The sequence below is a fragment of the Pseudophryne corroboree genome, chromosome 11 (assembly GCF_028390025.1).
Source record: "Pseudophryne corroboree isolate aPseCor3 chromosome 11, aPseCor3.hap2, whole genome shotgun sequence".
In the NCBI taxonomy this organism is placed as follows: domain Eukaryota; kingdom Metazoa; phylum Chordata; class Amphibia; order Anura; family Myobatrachidae; genus Pseudophryne; species Pseudophryne corroboree.
The window spans coordinates 117,861,364-117,882,197 of NC_086454.1; the positions used below are offsets into that span (position 1 = coordinate 117,861,364).

General features: G+C 48.0%; 1 protein-coding gene across 1 annotated transcript in view; it reads left to right on the forward strand.

Moving 5' to 3' along the window:
• The first annotated feature begins 203 nt into the window (after positions 1 to 203).
• Positions 204 to 20,834, forward strand: part of CHID1 (chitinase domain containing 1) — a 990,316-nt gene continuing 969,685 nt past the window's right edge. The window contains exon 1 of the mRNA XM_063944762.1: positions 204 to 301. The gene's annotated coding sequence lies outside the window, so the exon portion shown is untranslated. The remainder of the gene's footprint in view (positions 302 to 20,834) is intronic.

Genomic DNA, 20,834 nt, shown 5'->3' on the forward strand with positions numbered 1-20,834 from the left:
GGGAAACATTTAGCGTCAGGCTCTTCATATGTTTAAAAGATTTTTGTAGCACATGCATGTGTGATTCTCAGAGCGTGAAGTCATATGTATGCACTGCAACCTGAAGAGCGTGTACTCTGTCAGTGCCTGTGTAGAGGGTACAGGCGCCGTGCCCTGGCCCCGCCCAAAGGTCTCCGCCTTCCCCATTCAATGATGGCGATAAGTGTTGCCCTCACAATGTTCACTCATTGAGGGCGGAACGGTTTCAATTTTTTTTTTGTCAACTTTATTGAAGCAGACAGTGTCATCGCCAATGAGTCAGGTTAGTAAAACGGAAGCTCCCTTTTGGGTGACATGGAAAGTTGCATTGAGCCTGTAGTGCTGGTGAACTGATGATGCTGTGTAGGTGGGCACTCACCAGCTGCCCCGTGTTGTGTTGGTTGGCAGCCGCCAGCTGCCTGTGCTGTGTATGACCGCACTTCAGCTTCAACATGTGACACGTTTGACCACATACATGGGCAGCTGTACATTCATACCTCCCAACATGACCCTCTCCAGGAGGGACAGAACACTCTGCTCCTGCACTTCCCTCTTAATTTGTGATTGCCATCACCTGTGCTGAAACACCTTTCTTAGCCATTAACCTGTTCAACACAGGTGCCGGCAATCATAGAGAAAGGGAAAAGTCCAGAAGCAGAGCATTGTGTCCCTCCTGGAGAGGGTCATGTTGGGAGGTATGCATTCATATATTAAAGGTTCAACACTTGGGACCCACATAACAAATTGGTCTACAGATCTAGCTGCATTATTATATGTTTAACTGGTTCACAGCTCCTCAATAAACAGCAGTTTGTAGCAGTTCCACCATAGCAAGTGTGCAGTGGTAAGTAGCAATTGGCTGCCAGCTGTCCACAATCAAAGGGTCAGGTTTACCATTTTAGATAGTTGTGCTATTTAATAATATTAGCAAAGCACACACAGCCATTTTTCCTGTACTCTACACTGGATGCAATGTTCATGATCAGTCCAAGGTATGTATCTACATATAATGAAATCTAAATAAACTTCTCTTTTTTTTTTTTTGGCTAATCAATATTTAGTTCTATTTTTAGATTGAATGCAGTTCATGTCCACCAGTGATTTGACTCAACTCCACTTTAGACTAGAGAAAAAATACAAGTGAAGTATATGTATATATATATATATATATATATATATATATATATATATATATATATATTTCTCTGACGTCCTAGTGGATGCTGGGAACTCCGTAAGGACCATGGGGAATAGCGGCTCCGCAGGAGACTGGGCACAAAAGTAAAAGCTTTAGGACTACCTGGTGTGCACTGGCTCCTCCCCCTATGACCCTCCTCCAAGCCTCAGTTAGATTTTTGTGCCCGGCCGAGAAGGGTGCACACTAGGGGCTCTCCTGAGCTTCTTAGTGAAAAGTTTAGTTTTAGGTTTTTTATTTTCAGTAAGACCTGCTGGCAACAGGCTCACTGCATCGAGGGACTAAGGGGAGAAGAAGCGAACTCACCTGCGTGCAGAGTGGATTGGGCTTCTTAGGCTACTGGACACCATTAGCTCCAGAGGGACCGAACACAGGCCCAGCCTCGGAGCTCGGTCCCGGAGCCGCGCCGCCGGCCCCCTTACAGAGCCAGAAGCAAGAAAAGGTCCGGAAAAATCGGCGGCAGAAGACATCAGTCTTCAACAAGGTAGCGCACAGCACTGCAGCTGTGCGCCATTGTTACTCAGGCACACTTCACACTCCGGTCACTGAGGGTGCAGGGCGCTAGGGGGGGCGCCCTGAGCAGCAATGTAAAACACCTTGGCTGGCATAAATACACCACATATAACCCCCAGGGCTATATGGGTGTATTTTAACCCCTGCCAGATTCCACAGAAAAACGGGAGAAAAGGCCGCCGAGAAGGGGACGGAGCCTATCTCCTCAGCACACTGGCGCCATTTTCTCTCACAGCTCCGTTGGAGGGAAGCTCCCTGGCTCTCCCCTGCAGTTACTACACTACAGAAAGGGGTTAAAAAAGAGAGGGGGGCACTAATTAGGCGCAGTATAACAATACAGCAGCTATAAGGGGAAAAACACTTATATAAGGTTATCCCTGTATATATATATATATAGCGCTCTGGTGTGTGCTGGCATACTCTCCCTCTGTCTCCCCAAAGGGCTAGTGGGGTCCTGTCCTCTATCAGAGCATTCCCTGTGTGTGTGCTGTGTGTCGGTACGTTGTGTCGACATGTATGAGGAGGAAAATGAGGTGGAGGCGGAGCAATTGCCTGTAACAGAGATGTCACCCCCTAGGGAGTCGACACCTGAGTGGATAAGCTTATGGAAGGAATTATGTGACCGTGTCAGCTCTTTACAAAAGATTGATGACATGAGACGGCCGGCGACTCAGTCTGTGCCTGTCCAGGTGTCTCAAAGCCATCTGGGGCTCTAAAACGCCCGTTACCGCAGATGGCAGATACAGACGCCGACACGGATACTGACTCCAGTGTCGACGATTAAGAGACGAATGTGACTTCCAGTAGGGCCACACGTTACATGATTGAGGCTATGGAAAATGTTTTTACACATTTCTGATAATACCAGTACCACTAAAAAGGGTATTATGTTGGGTGAGAAAAAACTGCCTGTAGTTTTTCCTGCATCTGAGGAATTAAATGAAGTGTGTGATGATGCGTGGGTTTCCCCCGATAAAAAAATAATTGGCATCATACCCCTTCCCGCCAGAGGATAGGGCACGTTGGGAAACACCCTTTAGGGTGAATAAAGCGCTCACACGCTTGTCTAAACAGGTGGCACTACCGTCCCCGGATACGGCCGCCCTTAAGGAACCTACTGACAGAAAGCAGTAAAATATCCTAAAATGTATATACACTCACACGGGTGTGATACTGCGACCAGCAATCGCCTCAGCCTGGATGTGCAGTGCTGGGGTGGCTTGGTCGGATTCCCTGACTGACAATATTGATACCCTAGATAGGGACAGTATATTACTAACTATAGAGCATTTTAAAGATGCATTTCTATATATGCGTGATGCACAGAGGGATATTTGCCGACTGGCATCAAGAGTAAGTGCGCTGTCCATTTCTGCCAGAAGAAGGTTATGGACAAGACAGTGGTCAGGTGATGCTGATCCCAAAAGGCATATGGAAGTATCGCCTTATAAAAGGGAAGAGTTATTTGGGGTAGGTCTAACAGACCTGGTGGCCACGGCAACGGCTGGAAAATCCACATTTTTACCCCAGGTAGCTTCTCAACCTAAGAAGACGCCGTATTATCAGGCGCAGTCCTTTCGGCCCCATAAAGCGGGCAAAAGGCGCCTCATTTCTGCCCCGTGGCAGAGGGAGAGGAAAAAGGCTGCAGCAAACAGCCAATTCCCACAAAAGCCCTCTCCCGCCTCCGCAAAGTCCTCAGCATGACGCTGGGGCTGTACAAGCGGTCTCAGGCACGGTGGGGGCCCGTCTCAAGAAATTCGAGACGTCTTCCCCTCGCCGTTTCATAAAGTCTGCTTTACCGACGTCTCCCTCAGACAGGGAGACAGTATTGCAGGCCATTCACAGGCTGTATTCCCAGCAGGTGATAATCAAGGTACCCCTCCTGCAACAGGGAAAGGGGTACTATTCCACACTATTGGTGGTACCGAAGCCGGACGGCTCGGTGAGACCAATTTTAAATCTAAAATCCTTGAACACTTACATACAAAGGTTCGAATTTAAGATGGAGTCACTCAGAGCAGTGATTGCAAACCTGGAAGAAGGGGACTATATGGTCTCTCTGGACATCAAAGATGCTTACCTACATGTCCCAATTTACCCTTTTCCAAGGGTACCTCAGGTTTGTGGTACAGAACTGTCACTATCAGTTTCAGACGCTGCCGTTTGGATTGTCCACGGCACCACGGGTCTTTACCAAGGTAATGGCCGAAATGATGATTCTCCTTCGAAAGAAGGGAGTTTTTAGTTATCCCTTACTTGGACGATCTCCTGATAAGGGCAAGATCCAGGGAACAGTTGGAAGTCGGGGTAGCACTATCTCAGATAGTGCTGCGGTAGCACGGTTGGATTCTCAATATTCCAAAATCGCAGCTGATCCTGACGACACGCCTTCTATTCCTAGGGATGATCCTGGACACAGTCCAGAAAAAGGTGTTTTCTCCCGGAGGAGAAAGCCAGGGAGTTATCCGAACTAGTCAGAAACCTCCTAAAACCAGGCCAAGTGTCAGTGCATCAGTGCACAAGGGTCCTGGGAAAAATGGTGGCTTCCTACGAAGCAATTCCATTCGGCAGATTCCACGCAAGAACTTTCCAGTGGGACCTGCTGGACAAATGGTCCGGATCGCATCTTCAGATGCATCAGCGGATAACCCTGTCACCAAAGACAAGGGTGTCTCTCCTGTGGTGGTTGCAGAGTGCTCATCTTTTAGAGGGCCGCAGATTCGGCATTCAGGACTGGGTCCTGGTGACCACGGATGCCAGCCTGCGAGGCTGGAGAGCAGTCACACAGGGAAGAAATTTCCAGGGCTTGTGGTCAAGCCTGGAGACATCACTTCACATAAATATTTTGGAGCTAAGGGTCATTTACAATGTCCTAAGCCAAGCAAGACCTCTGCTTCAAGGTCAGCCGGTGCTGATCCAGTCGGACAACATCACGGCAGTCGCCCACGTAAACAGACAGGGCGGCACAAGAAGCAGGAGGGCAATGGCAAAAGCTGCAAGGATTTTTCGCTGGGCGGAAAATCATGTGATAGCACTGTCAGCAGTGTTCATTCCGGGAGTGGACAACTGGGAAGCAGACTTCCTCAGCAGGCACGACCTCCACCCGGGAGAGTGGGGACTTCACCCAGAAGTCTTCCACATGATTGTAAACCATCGGGAAAAACCAAAGGTGGACATGATGGCGTCCCGCCTAAACAAAAAATTGGACAGGTATTGCGCCAGGTCAAGGGACCCTCAGGCAATAGCTGTGGACGCTCTGGTAACACCGTGGGTGTACCAGTCAGTGTATGTGTTCCCTCCTCTTCCTCTCATACCAAAAGTACTGAGAATTATAAGACGGAGGGGAGTAAGAACTATACTCGTGGCTCCGGATTGGCCAAGAAGGACTTGGTACCCGGAACTTCAAGAGATGGTCACGGAGGACCCGTGGCTTCTACCTCTAAGAAGGGACCTGCTCCAGCAAGGACCCTGTCTATTCCAAGACTTACCGCGGCTGCGTTTGACGGCAGGGCGGTTGAACGCCGGATCCTGAAGGAAAAAGGCATTCCGGATGAAGTCATACCTACCCTGATCAAGCCAGGAAGGATGTAACCGCAAAGCATTATCACCGCATTTGGCGAAAATATGTTGCGGGGTGCGAGGCCAGTAAGGGCCCGATGGAGGAATTTTCAACTAGGTCGATTCCTGCATTTCCTGAAAACAGGAGTGTCTATGGGCCTAAAATTGGGGTCCATTAAGGTTCAAATTTCGGCCCTGTCAATTTTCTTCCAGAAAGAACTAGCTTCAGTTCCTGAAGTTCAGACGTTTGTAAAAGGGGTACTGCATATACAGCCTCCTTTTGTGCCTCCAGTGGCACCTTGGGATCTCAATGTAGTTTTAGGGTTCCTAAAGTCACATTGGTTTGAACCACTTGAATCTGTGGAGTTAAAATATCTCACATGGAAAGTGGTCATGTTGTTGGCCCTGGCCTCGGCCAGGTGCGTGTCAGAATTGGCGGGCTTTATCCTGTAAAAGCCCTCATCTGATCTTCCATTCAGACAGGGCGGAATTGAGGACTCGTCCTCAATTTCTCCCTAAGGTGGTTTCAGCGTTTCACTTGAACCAGCCTATTGTGGTACCTGCGGCTACTAGGGACTTGGAGGACTCCAAGTTGCTGGACGTAGTCAGGGCCCTGAAAATATATGTTTCCAGGATGGCTGGAGTCAGAAAATCTGACTCGCTGTTTATCCTGTATGCACCCAACAAGCTGGGTGCTCCTGCTTCTAAGCAGACTATTGCTCGTTGGATTTGTAGTACAATTCAGCTTGCACATTCTGTGGCAGGCCTGCCACAGCCAAAATCTGTAAAAGCCCATTCCACAAGGAAGGTGGGCTCATCTTGGGCGGCTGCCCGAGGGGTCTCGGCTTTACAACTTTGCCGAGCAGCTACTTGGTCAGGGGCAAACACGTTTGCTAAATTCTACAAATTTGATACCCTGGCTGAGGAGGACCTGGAGTTCTCTCATTCGGTGCTGCAGAGTCATCCGCACTCTCCCGCCCGTTTGGGAGCTTTGGTATAATCCCCATGGTCCTTACGGAGTTCCCAGCATCCACTAGGACGTCAGAGAAAATAAGAATTTACTTACCGATAATTCTATTTCTCGTAGTCCGTAGTGGATGCTGGGCGCCCATCCCAAGTGCGGATTGTCTGCAATACTTGTACATAGTTATTGTTACAAAAATCGGGTTATTATTATTGTGAGCCATCTTTTCAGAGGCTCCTCTGTTATCATGCTGTTAACTGGGTTCAGATCACAAGTTGTACGGTGTGATTGGTGTGGCTGGTATGAGTCTTACCCGGGATTCAAAATCCTTCCTTATTGTGTACGCTCGTCCGGGCACAGTATCCTAACTGAGGCTTGGAGGAGGGTCATAGGGGGAGGAGCCAGTGCACACCAGGTAGTCCTAAAGCTTTTACTTTTGTGCCCAGTCTCCTGCGGAGCCGCTATTCCCCATGGTCCTTACGGAGTTCCCAGCATCCACTACGGACTACGAGAAATAGAATTATCGGTAAGTAAATTCTTATTATATATACACACATACATAAGTGCTATGTCTGTCTGATTTTGCCCAGATTTGTTCTATTACTATTGTTCACTTGTAAAGTGCAACGGAATAAGCTGCACTATATAAGAAACTGTAAATAAATAAAAAAACATTATAGAGAAACCACACAAAAATAAATACCTGGCCTAGACCTGTAACTTCATATATCGTAGTGTGAATGCAGCATTGCTGAAAGTTACTACCACAATTTCAATGGCAGGTTTGCATAGAGCAGGCATTCCCAACCACGGTCCTCAAGGCACACCAACAGTGCGGGTTTTAGTGATATCCAGGCTGCAGCACAGATGGTTAAATAAAAATAACTGAGCTACTAATTAAGTCACCTGTGCTGAAGCCTGGATATCACTAAAACCTGCACTGTTATACCCCTTTCACATCGCACAAATAACCCGGTATCGACACGGCATATTGCCGTGTCGAAACGGGTCAGTGTGCGATGTGAAAGCTCCTTTGCTGAATTAGCGGGTCGCCTGACCCGATAATTCAACCCGGTTAAAAAGAAGGGTTATTACCGGGTTGAATACTGGGTCAGGTGCAGTGTGAATGGGAGCCATTCCGATGCGACACGGCTCCCATTCACAGCATAGGGAGAGGTGGCGCAGGAGATGAGCTCATCTCCCAGCGCCGCCTCCACCCCCGCCCCTGCTGTGCCCCATGCTGCTAAGGCAACCGACCCGGTATATTGCCGGGTCGGAAAGCCAGCAAAGGAGCGCAAATGCCGGATCCCACCCGGTAAGGACACGTTTCTCTTACCGGGTGGGATCCGGCATTTGCGATCTGAAAGCAGCATTAGTGTGCCTTGAGGACCGTGGTTGGGAATGCCTGGCATAAAGTGTTAAAGCAAGTAGGAACTATTCAAATATATTTATGAGCTTGATTACTATCGGTATCAGTTTACAATTTTACTTTATTTAAGCTTTGTAGTCAAGACCATTATATTAAATGTGCTATACAGTCCGTGCACTGTAGGGGAGTTTGAAAAGTAAAATATATGGAAGTAGAATGTTTTTTTTTTTTATTAATAAAAAAATAACATTTTATATAATATCTATCTATCTATCTATCTATCTATATCATTCCGGGGTCCGCTGCTCCCAAATACATGAGGTACTGCGTGGGTGCCCCCACAAATAGTAGTGTACATAGATGGTCATTCCGAGTTTATCGCTGGCTGCATTTGTTCGCTGTGCAGCGATTAGGTAAAAAAAAGGCACTTCTGCGCATGCGCGACGTACTATTGCAACGAACGATGTAGTTTCACACAAGGTCTAGCAAAGCTTTTCAGTCGCACTGCTGGCCACAGAGTGATTGACAGGAAGAGGGCGTTTCTGGGTGTCAACTGACCGTTTTTAGGGAGTATTCGGAAAAACGCAGGCGTGCCAGGAAAAACGCAGGCGTGGCTGGGCGAACGCAGGGCGTGTTTGTGATGTCAAATCCGGAACTGAACAGTATGAATTGATCGCAAGCGCTGAGTAGGTATTCAGCTACTCTAAAACTGCACAAAAAAGTTTGCCGCCGCTCTGCGATCCTTTCGTTCACACTTCTGCTAAGCTAAAATACACTCCCAGTGGGAGGCGGCATAGCGTTTTCACGGCTGCAAAACACTGCTAGTGAGCGAACAACTCGGAATGACCACCATAGTTCCAACGATTGTGCAATTAAAGCACTGAAACATTGAAAACATGCTGTGGTTGACTTCTTGATGTGCAGTACCTTAGAAATGTTTTTTTATATATATATATATATATATATATATATATATATATATATTTTTTTTTATATATATATATATATATATATATATATATATATATATATATATATATATATATATATATATTATTATGACAATAGGCGCTAAACCTTCTCTCTGAATGTGTAGTGGATGTTAGTCCTAATATAGGGGGTAATTCCAAGTTGATCGCAGCAGGAATATTTTTAGCAGTTGGGCAAAACCATGTGCACTGCAGGGGAGGCAGATATAACATTTGCAGAGAGAGTTAGATTTGGGTGTGGTGAGTTCAATCTGCAATCTAAATTGCAGTGTAAAAATAAAGCAGCCAGTATTTACCCTGCACAGAATCAAAATAACCCACCCAAATCTAACTCTGCAAATGTTATATCTGCCCCCCCTGCAGTGCACATGGTTTTGTCCAACTGCTAAAAAAAATTCCTGCTGCGATCAACTTGGAATTACCCCCATAGTCTTTAAGTACACTCCCCCTTTGTTTCTCTCCTTGTTTTTTTCCGGGGTGGCTGCCCTTTTTACAGATGGTCTGCTGTTCCAACAGGCCTAATGTTCTGAAATAACAAATGAAAATAGGCGCCTCCTAGTGTATTACCATGACAATTCGTTACCCTCCACCACTATTAACACCCTATAGATGGGAGGTGTACTGTTTATGGTGGAATTCCAACCACCTATAGACCAAGCATATACAGTAAATCTCAAGTCATGTTTCCTGTGCTCGTTCCGGCGTCAATGCAGATTTGTGTTCATTGGGCCTACATATGTCTGAAGTACTGTCATTTATCAATCTCAGCCCTCAAGTTTTCCTAAAAGGTCGTGTTTTTGAGGATTTCTGTCATACTATCCCTTTAAACGGCAATTTACCATGGATTACACGAGTTTTCAGCCACAAAACTCGTGTAATCCATTGACGCCGGAATGAGCACTGGAAACGTGACTTGCGATTCACTGTATATGCTTAGTCTATAGGTGGTTGGAATTCCCCCATAAACGGTACACCTCCCATCTATAGGGTGTTAATAGTGTTGGAGGGTACCGAGTTGTAGACAAGGGTGGAGTGTATTGTCAGTACTAATTAACCTATTAAGGTTAGTTAGTTAGCACTGGGCATTTATCATAATAACTGCCCACAGGTCCGCTGGGTGGCTGGCTCCTTAGACTCTGTGACTCTCTGAAGGTACTCTGGGGGGAAACTGTAACTGACATTTTCCTGTGTGTGTGTGTGTGTGTGTGTGTGTGTGTGTGTGTGTGTGTATATATATACCACATTAGCATGTCTAAGGACTCTGTGTCCTGTGCTGCAGAGTGTTTATCTTCTCCTGAGGAGTCTATTCCAGGTACTCAGGACTGCAATATACTGTCTCAGCCTTTGGAATCCGAACCCCCATGGGTGGCTTCTTTAAGGGGAATGATATCCCAGATTTCTACAAGGATGTCACATACTGAGAAAGAGACGCAGTTTTTGAGGAAATCTGTGGAGGGGTTACAATATTTGGCCCCCACTACTTCATCAAAAACCCCACCTACATACCCACAAAAGAGTACGCTTGCCCAGATAATGCAAGCTGACACTGATACCGACACTGATACAGGGAACAGTGATGGGGATATGCAGGAAGGGGGGGTGCATACCTTGCTAATTGGGTGCAACTGATGATTGAAGCCAGTACGGATGTTTTACACATTTCTGAGAACGTACCTGAACAGGTGGAAGAATCTTATTTTACAGAAAGTAAGAAATCCTCGCTTACTTTTCCGGTTTCCAAGGAGTTAAACTCTTTGTTTGAAAAATCCTGGGAAATTCCAGATCCCAAAAAGGGTTCTTATTGCTTTTCCTTTTCCTGAAGAGGATAGAAAAAAGAGGGAACCCCCTACCCTATAGATGACGCTTATGTATCTAGGTTGTCAAAAAAGGTGGTTTTACATGTTCCTGGCTCAACCGCTTTGAAAGAGTCGGCTGACCGCAAAATTGAGACTACACTCAAATCAATATACACAGCTACTGGCGTAGCTTTAAGGCCCACTATTGTTTGCGTGTGGATTCCTAAAGCCATAGTAAAGTGGTCTGGCACATTGCTAAAGGACTTAGACACCATGGATAGGAGTGACATTGATTTGCTCTTACGTCACATACAGGACTCTGCGGGGTTCATGGGGTAGGCCATGAAGGACCTTGGCATGCTGAATGCACGGGCTACTTCTATGGCTGTGTCGGCACACAGAGGACTCTGGCTACGACAATGGACTGCGGATGCAGAATCCAAGAGAAGCATGGAGAACCTACCCTTCACAGGTCAGGCTCTGTTTGGGGATGCGTGGATCTCCACAGCAACTGCGGGTAAGTCAACCTTTCTTCCCTCAGCAGCACCACCGGCTAGGAAATCTTATCCATCGCCTACACTGCAGTCCTTTTGGACCTCAAAATTTAAAATAATCCAAACCCCCTCCCACCTTCTGTAGAGAAGGTCGGGGAAAGTCCAGAAAAGCTGCACCATCAGGTTCCCAGGAACAGAAACCAGGTTCTGTTTCCTCAAAATTGTCAGCATGACGGTGGACCTCCCAGCCTGGAGGTCGGGCAGGTTTTGAGCGAGACTAAAAGCTTTCAGTCGCGTTTGGGCGTCATCATACCTAGACCCCTGGGTAAAAGATATTGTTACCAGGGTCACAGGCTGGAGTTTCAAGAGCTCCCACCTCACAGATTCTTCAAATCAGGCTTACCAGCTTCGCTGACAGAAAGTGCTATCCTACAGGAAGCCATTCAAAAATTGGTTAAAACAAATGTAATTGTTCCGGTTCCACTTTACCTGAAACACAAGGGTTATTACTCAAGCCTGTTTGTGGTACCGAAACTGGATGGCTCGGTAAGGCCAATTTTAAACCTAAAGTCATTGAACCCCTACTTGAGGGACTTCAAATTCAAGATGGAGTCTCTGAGAGCGGTGATCTAAGGTCTGGAGGAGGGGGAATTCCCAGTAATCCTGGATATCAAGGATGCATACCTTAACATTCTGGTCTGGCCGCCTCACAAGGCTTATCTCAGATTTGCGCTGCTGGACTGTCACTATTAGTTCCAGGCACTGCCTTTTGGCCTATCCACAGCACTGAGGGTGTTCACCAAGGTCATGGCAGAGATGATGCTACTCCTCTGCAGACAGGGTGTGAACATAATTCCATATCTGGACGATCTGCTGATAAAAGCATCTTCCAAGGAGAAGATGTTACAGAGTATTGCTCGGCTACTCCAGGATTATGAGGGGATCCTGAATCTTCCAAATTCACATTTGGAGCCGACAAAGAGACTTCCCTTCCTGGGGATGATACTCGACACGTAAGTGCAGAAGCTGTTTCTACCAGTAGCGAAAGCGTTGGTGATCCAATCAATGGTCCGGGAGCTTCTGAAGACAATCTGGGTATCGGTCCATCAGTGTATTCCCCTTCTAGGGAAGATGGTTGCCTCCTACGAGGCTCTTCAGTACGGAAGATTCCATTTTAGGTTCTACCAACTGGATCTCCTAGACAAGTGGTCGGGATCACACCTCCACATGCACCAGCGGATACGCCTGTCGCCAAAAGTCAGAATTTCACTCCTTTGGTGGCTCCAAGCTTCTCACCTACTCGAGGGCCGCAGTTTTGGGATTCAGAACTAGATCCTTCTAACCACGGACGCAAGTCTAAGAGGTTGGGGAGCTATCACCCAAGGGGAAAATTTCCAAGGAAGGTGGTCCAGTCAGGAATCTCCCCTTCCGATAAATGTTCGGGAACTAAGGGCCATTTACAACGGCCTTCTACAAGCGGCACATCTTCTGCAAAATCATGCCATTCAGGTTCAGTCGGACAACGTCACAGCGGTGTCCTACATAAACGGACAGGGCGGAACAAAGAGCAAAGCTGTGATGTCAGAGGTAACAAGAATCCTCCTCTGGGCAGAAAAGCATGCAGTGGCGCTGTCAGCAATCTTCATTCCGGGAGTGGGCAACTGGGAAGCGGACTTCCTCAGCAGAGACGATCTCCATCCAGAAGTGTTCGCAGAGGTGACAAGCCGATGGGGTATAGATAGATATGATGGCCTCTTGCCTCAACAAGAAGCTACGGAGGTACTGTTCCAGGTCGAGAGACCCACACGCAGTGGCGGTGGACGCACTGGTAACTCCGTGGACGTACCAGTCAGTGTATGTGTTCCCTCCACTTCCGCTCATCCCAAGGATTCTCAAGCTCATAAAAAGAACAAGAGTTCAGGCGATCCTCATTGCTCTGGACTGGCTAAGACGGGCTTTGTACATGGATCGTCTGGAATCACTGCTGGAGGATCCGAGGCCTCTTCCTCTTCGCGAGGCCTTCTCCTACAGGGGCTGTTCTCCTATCAAGACTTACCGCGACTACGTTTGATGGCATGGAGGTTGAACGCCAGATCTTAGCTCGGAGAGGCATTCCGAAAATGGGCATTCCTACCCTGATACAGGCTAGGAAGGGAGTAACGTCAAAACATTACCATCAGATTTGGAAAAAGTATGTGAGAATCCAAGAAGTTTCCTGCGGTGGAGTTTCAACCGGGACATTTTTGCAGGCGTGGATGTAGGCCTACGCTTGGGCTCTGTAAAGGTCCAGATTTCAGCCTTGTCCATTTTCTTCCAGAAACAATTGGCTGCTCTCCCTGAGGTTCAGACATTCTTGAAAGGAGTTCTGCACATCCAACCACCCTTTGTGCCTCCTACTGCACCTTGGGATCTTAATGTGGTACTGCAGTTTGTCAGGCTCCGGAGCCTTACCTCCGGCAAGTGCTCCCGTGGGTTACCGTCCCGTTGGTTGGCACGGCTGCAGCGGCAGGGAGCTGCTGGCGGCGGGTCCTCCTGGACGGATGTGCGGCTGCCAAGGGCCAGGGGCCGAGGGTCTAGAGAGCCAGGCGCTGCGGAGGGGATCGCTGCGGTAAGGTCCTCTGGTGGTGACACAGTATAGTGTGTCAGAGACAGAAGCTGGCTAAAGCTTTGTACTAACAGCTAAATATGTCTCCTGTGCTGGGGGAAGCCATGTTGGAGACCAGAGTAGCTCTGTGCTCCCAGGTTACTTCTGGTTCCCTGGTCCTGGTTGCTCTCATCCATCGGTTACCTAAACACTGCTGCAGTCCTGCTGACTAAGTCTGTTGCCACTCGTGGAAACGCTCATGGGGTTCCAGGTCGTTGAGGATCTCCAGGTGCTAACGGCGGTTCCCGCAGCAGTCTTCATTTATTCAAAGTCCAAGTTCTTCAGCCTCGTCTTTCAATCACAAACCACAGTCTTTATTTATTCAAAGTCCTAGTTCTTCAGCCTCGTCTTTAATCATAAAACACAGTCTTCAGTTCCTCTTTACTGGAGTTCTTCAGCATCACTCTTCAAGTCATTTAACCATAGACTCTAATTCTCCCAGTTTCTTCTACTTCTCCAATATTCGTGTACAGTTTGATTATTCATTAAAACTACAGTTATCTTCCTACGTAGTCCTCCTTTTCTTTACGCCCTCCGGCCTACGTTAACACTTAGTTTGGCTCCACTCCATGAGGAGGAATTACATTCAGCCACCTCGTTTACTCTCCTCACAGGTAGCTGTCCCTTCAGCCAAAACTTGGTTGTCGGAACCCCCACTTACGCCGAGCGTGACACAGTTCCTGCAATCAGATTGGTTTGAACCGTTACAGGACGTGGACGTCAAGTTTCTTACTTGAAAAGCGGTCATACTGTTGGCATTGGCGTCTGCTCGACGTGTGTCAGAATTGGGGGCTTTGTGATGCAAGAGCTCCTATTTGATTTTCCATGAAGATAGAGCTGAGCTCAGAATGCGTCAGCAATTTCTTCCAAAGGTTGTGTCAGCCTTTCATATTAATCAGCTTATTGTGGTTCCAGTGGCTACTGACTCCTCAATTACCTCAAGGTCCTTGGATGTTGTGAGGGCTTTGAAAATATGTGAAGAGAACTTCTCGTCACAGAAAGTCGGACGCTCTATTTGTCCTTTATGATCCCAACAAGGTTGGGTGTCATACTTCTAAGCAGACAATTTCTCGCTGGATCAGGTTTACCATCCAGCACGCTTATTCTACGGCAGGATTGCCGTGTCCAAAATCTATTAAGGCCCACTCTACTCGTAAAGTGGGTTCTTCCTGGGCGGCTGCCCTGGGTGTCTCGGCTCTTCAACTTTGCCGCGCAGCTACTTGGTTGTGGTCGAACACGTTTGATACTTTGACCAAACTTTAGGTCCTCAGAGGCCAATCAGTTCTGCAGGAACCTCAGCACTCTCCCTCCCATACTGGGAGCTTTGGTACATCCCCATGGTACTAATGTGAACCCCAGCATCTTCTAGGACGTAAGAGAGGCAACAGCCTCCCTGCTTCGTAGGACTAAGGGGGGGGAAGTTGTGTCCGCCCTGTGGGGTTTTGGAGCCACTATCTCCGCTGACAGGACATTAGCTCCTGAGGGTGCTGATCACTAGCCGCCCCAGGCGACCGCTCACTCCCGCAGCATTCCGGCTCCCCCTTACAGAGCCAGAAGATTCCGGTGGCGAGTGAGTCACCGGCCCCCTGGCAAGCGGGGAGCCAGTGTGAAGATGGAGGCAACAGGGTGGGAACGCAAGACTAACTGCGCTCCGGGGCTCAGCGGTACATAGTGCGGCGCAGTGAGGGGCGCCCTGAGCCAGCACCTATACCCTACACTGGTCGCGTGGCTGTCAGGGACCTCGGTAACACTGCCAGCGATAATCCTAAGGCCAGTATAAAGAAAGTGAAGAGTGGGAAGCCGCCATGTTCATGGGGCGGAGCTTCTCCTTAGAGCGGACCCAGCAGCGTTCAGCGCCATTTTCCTGCCTGCAGTTCCTGTACACAGACGCTGACAGGGAGAGCTGTCCCTCCAACCAACTCCAGCTATCCTGTGCGGTACCAGGGGGCTGTAGAAGTGGGGGGGCTCCAATCAGCGCTGTGTGTGGGTTGGCTCCAATCTCTGTGTCTCTCTGTGGCATATTTGGGGGGGAAACTGTGTCTGACATTTCCCTGTGTGTGTGTGTGTGTGTGTGTGTGTGTGTGTGTGTGTGGGGGGGTGTTTATTATCTCCCATAGCCATGTCTGGGGACTCTGTCATATGCTGCAGAGGATGTTTCCTCTCAGGAAGAATCCTTTCCATGTACACAGGAATGTAATGTCTTGTCTCAGATCCCTATTGTTGAGCCTGAATGGTTGACCTCCATTAAGGCATTAAGGGAATGATCTCTCAGATTTCTACTAGGGTAGCACATACTGAGACTGAAACTCGGGTGTTAAAGAAATCTATGGCATTTGGTCAGGTTCTGTTCCTATTCCGGCAAAATCCCCTAGCATGTTCCCACAGAAACGTGCACTTGCCCGGATTATGCAAGATGACACGGATACCGGCTCTGATACTGCAGACGGTGATGGAGACGTGCTAAGGGGGGCGGCATCCCTTGCACAGGGGGTGCAGCACATGATTGAGGCCATTAGAGAGGTGTTAAGCCTACTCAACCTGCTCAGGTGGCGGGTCAGTAATGTTTACTTCACAGAAAATAAGAAAGCATCGCTGACCTTCCCTGCGTCTAAAGAATTAAACGCTATATTTGAAAAGTCCTGGGAAAACCTGGAGAATAAACTCCAGATCCCCAAAAGGGTTCTGGTTGCTTTTCCCTTCCCGGAGAAGGATAGATAAAAATGGAAAAACCCACCCATAGTTGACGCATCAGTCTCCAGACTGTCAAAAAAGGTGGTTTTACCTGTCCCTGGATCTACCGCTTTAAAAGAACCGGCTGATCGTAAGATTGACACTACGCTCAAATCCATATGCACTGCTTCCGGAGTGGGGTTAAGGCCCACTGTTGCCTGTGCATGGATTTCTAAAGCCATAGTAAAGTGGTCAGGCACATTACTAGGGGATTTGGATACAATGGATAGAAGTGACATTGAATTGTTTTTACGTAACATACAGGATTCTGCGGGGTTCATGGTGGAATCCATGAAGGACCTGGGCACGCTGACTGCATGGATATCTTCCATGTCGGTCGCAGCTCGCAGGGGACTCTGGGTACGCCAATGGTCTGCAGACGCAAAATCCAGGAGAAGTGTGGAGAACCTACCCTACATAGGTCTGGCTGTATTTGGGGAAGCATTGGATGCGTGGATTTCCACGGCAACCGCGTGTTAGTCTCCTTTCCTTCCCTCTGCTACACCTTACACGAAGAAACCATTTTCTTCAACTGCGTCTCAGTCCTTTCGGGCCACTAAGACAAAAAAGTCCAAGCCTACTACCACCTTCTTTAGAGGTGGTCATGCAAAATCCAAAAAGCCTGCACCCGCAGGCTTCCAGGACCAGAAACCTGCTTCTGGTTCCTCAAAATCCTCAGCATGACGGTGGACTACACAGCCTGGAGGATAGGCTGGTGGGGGCAAGACTCAGATGGTTCAGCCTGGATTTCTGGGTACAGGATATTGTGTCCTGGTGATACATATTCAAGTTTCAAAATATTCCACCTCACCGTTACTTCAAATCAGGCTTGCCAGCTTTGCTGACAGACAGGGCTATCCTACAGTAAGCCACCCTAAAATTGGAAAAGTCACAGGTCATTGTCCCTGTTCCACCTCATATGCAAAACAAGGGTTATTATTCAAACCTTTTTTCGTGGTAGGTTCGTTCAGACCGATTTTGAACTTGAAATCGTTGAACCCTTACCTGAGGGTGTTCAAATTCAAAATGGAGTCTCTCAGACCAGTGATTTCAGGTCTGGAGGAGGGAGAGTTTCTAGTATCCATGAATATCAAGTATTCGTACCTCCACATTCCGATTTGGCCGCCACACCAGGCTTATGTCAGATTTGCACTGTTAGACAGTCACTATCAATTTCAGGCACTGCCATTCGGCCTCTCCACAGCACCGAGAGTGTTCACCAAGGTGATGGGCGAGATGATGGTTCTCCTCCGCAGGCAGGGGGTGAACATAATCCCATATCTGGACACTGCTGATAAAGGCGTCGTCCAGGGAGACGCTGTTACAGTCCATTGTTCTCACGACTCATCTGCTCAGGGAACACCGTTGGATCCTGTACCTTCCAACGTCCCATTTGGAGCCGACAAGGAGATTGTCTTCTCTGGGGTATGATCCTCGACACGGAAGTGCAGAGGGTGTTTCTGCCGCAGGAGAAAGCATTGGTGATTCAAGCAATGGTCCGGGATGTCCTGAAGCCATCCCAGGTATCGGTTCATCAGTGCATTTGCCTTCTGGGGAAGATAGATGCCTCCTACGAGGCTCTACAGTATGGAAGGTTTCATGCTTGGTCCTTCCAACTGGATCTCCTAGGCAAGTGGTCGGGGTGTTACCTACACATCCACCAGAGGATACGCCTGTCGCCGAAAGCCAGGATTTCACTTCTCTGGTGGCTGCAAATGACTCATTTTCTGGAGGGCCGCAGGTTAGGGATTAAGGACTGGATCCTTCTAACCACGGATGAAGTCTCCGGGGCTGGGTGCAGTCACTCAAGGGGAAACCTTCCAAGGAAGGTGTTCAAGCCTGGAAACCAGTCTTCCAATAAACATTCTGGAACTAAGAGCCGTCTACAACTGTCTTCTCCAAGTGACTCATCTTCTGCGAGATCAAGCCATTCAAGTGCAGTCAGACAATGTAACGACTGTGGCCTACATAAACCGACAGGGCTGAACAAAGAGCAGAGCTGCAATGTCAGCGGTATCAATCATCCTCTGGGCAGAAAAACACGCGTTGGCGCTATCAGCAATCTTCATTCCGGGAGTAGACAACTGGAAAGCGGACTTCCTCGGCAGACACAATCTCCATCCAGGAGAGTGGGGCCTCCATCCGGAGGTGTTCACAGAGCTGACAGATCTTTGCGGTGTACCTCAAATAGACATGATGGCCTCCCGTCTCAACAAGAAGCTTCTGAGGTATTGTTCCAGGTCAAGGGACCCGCAAGCCGTGGCGGTAGATGCCCTGGTGACTCCGTGGGTGTTCCAGTCGGTATACGTGTTTTCTCCACTTACGCTCATTCCAAGAGTTCTAAAACTCATACGGAGTTCAGGCTATCCTCATTGCTCCGGACTGGCCAAGAAGGGCTTGGTACGCGGGTCTTTTGCTGGAAGATCCAAGGCCTCTTTTCTTCTTCAGAAGGACCTGCTGCAGCAGGGGCCGTTCGCTTATTAAGATGTACCGCGGCTACGTTTGACGGCATGGAAGTTGAACGCCAGATCTTAGCTCGGAAGGGCATTCCGAGCAAGGTTATTCCTACCCTGATACAGGCTAGGAGAGGAGTAACGTCTAAACATTACCATCGCATTTGGAAAAAATATGTATCTTGGTGTGAATCCAAGAAGTTTCCTACGGTGAAGTTTCAACTGGGACGGTTTCTCCTCTTCCTGCAAGCAGGTCCACGTGGATATGGGCCTGCAGTTGGGATCCGTGAAGGTCCAGATTTCGGCCCTATCCATTTTCTTCCAGAAACAGTTGGCATCCCTCCCTGAGGTGCAGACTTTTTTGAAAGGGGTTCTGTACATCCAGCCTCCCTTTGTCCCACCTACGGCGCCCTGGGATCTTAACGTGGTGTTGCAGTTCCTCCAGTCGGATTGGTTCGAGCCTCTACAGGAGGTTGAGGTCAAGTTTCTCACGTGGAAGGCTGTCACTTTGTTGGCCTTAGCTTCTGCTAGATGTGTGTCAGAGTTGGGGGCTTTGTCTTGTAAAAGTCCCTACTTAACCTTCTATGAAGATAGAGCTGAGCTTCGGACACGTCAGCAGTTCCTTCCGAAGGTTGTTTCGGCATTTCATATCAACCAACCTATTGTGGTGCCAGTTGCTACTGAATCCTCAATTTCATCAAAGTCCTTGGATGTTGTAAGGGCTCTGAAGATCTATGTGAAGAGGACTGCTCCTCACAGAAAATTGGACTCTTTGTTTGTCCTGTATGATCCCAAGAAACTTGGGTGTCCTGCTTCTAAGCAGACTATCTCTCGCTGGATCAGGTTCACTATCCAGCATGCGTATTCTACGGCAGGATTGCCGTGTCCTGCATCTGTTAAGGCCCACTCTACTTGTAAGGTGGGTTCTTCCTGAGCGGCTGCCCAGGGTGTCTCAGCTTTACAGCTTTGCCGAGCAGCTACTTGGTCTGGGTCGAACACGATTGCTAAATTCTACAGGTTCGATACTTTGGCCTCTGAGGACCTGAAGTTTGGTCAATCAGTTCTGCAGGAGCCTCTGCGCTCTCCCTCCTGTTCTGGTAGCTTTGGTACATCCCCATGGTACTAATGTGGACTCCAGCATCCTCTAGGACATAAGAGAAAATAGGATTCGAATTACCTACCGGTAAATCCTTTTTATTGTAGTCCGTAGAGGATGCTGGGCGCCCGCCCAGTGCTTTGTGATCCTGCAGTGGTTACTTGGTTCAGTACTGCTTAGTTCTTAGTTATGTACTGTTTTGTTACTTGGTTAAGCAATCTTGTTCAGACGTTGCTGAGTTTCAAGCTCGTTAGCTTAGTTTGCCTTGTATGTGTGAGCTGGTGTGAATCTCGCCACTATTTGTGTATAATCCTCTCAAAGTCGTCCGTCTCCTCATGTCACTGTTTCTAGACTGAGTCTGGTAGGAGGGGCATAGAAGGAGGAGCCATCCCACACTCTCAAACTCTTAAAGCGCCAGTGGCTCCTGGTGGACCCATCCATACCCCCATGGTACTAATGTGGACCCAGCATCCTCTACGGACTACGAGAAAAGGATTTAACGGTAGGTAATTAAAATCCTATTATCCATATATCACTCTTAGGGGCCTGCTATATGTGTTAATAATCTCAGCAGTGCCACCATTTTTAACACGGTCATAACAGTTATTTTCATTTTGAATGAAAATATCCCCGCTATGTACCAAAGTTAACTCTCAGGGACAGCATTAGCGATAACCGCTGTCCCTTTTACACAGTTGTGTAAGACTCTTCTGGGGGATCTGACACTGCACATTGGCAGGTTTGGTAGCTGTGGGTAAAACGGCGTAAGGTCCCTCCCCTGTGGATATGCCTCTATAGGCATACAGCAATTTACAGTAACTGTGAAATCTCCTGCATTAGGCTATTAGTGCATAGCAGTGAGAAATACAGAAACAGTAATGTTATGAAAAACTGTCTTGATAAATAGGATTCTTGTTAATATATGAATATTTTGTTGGAGAAGAGGATCAACAAATTATTTCAATGTGATCAACTAAAAGTGAACTTGTATTTGTCTTACATAAAATGATATAAT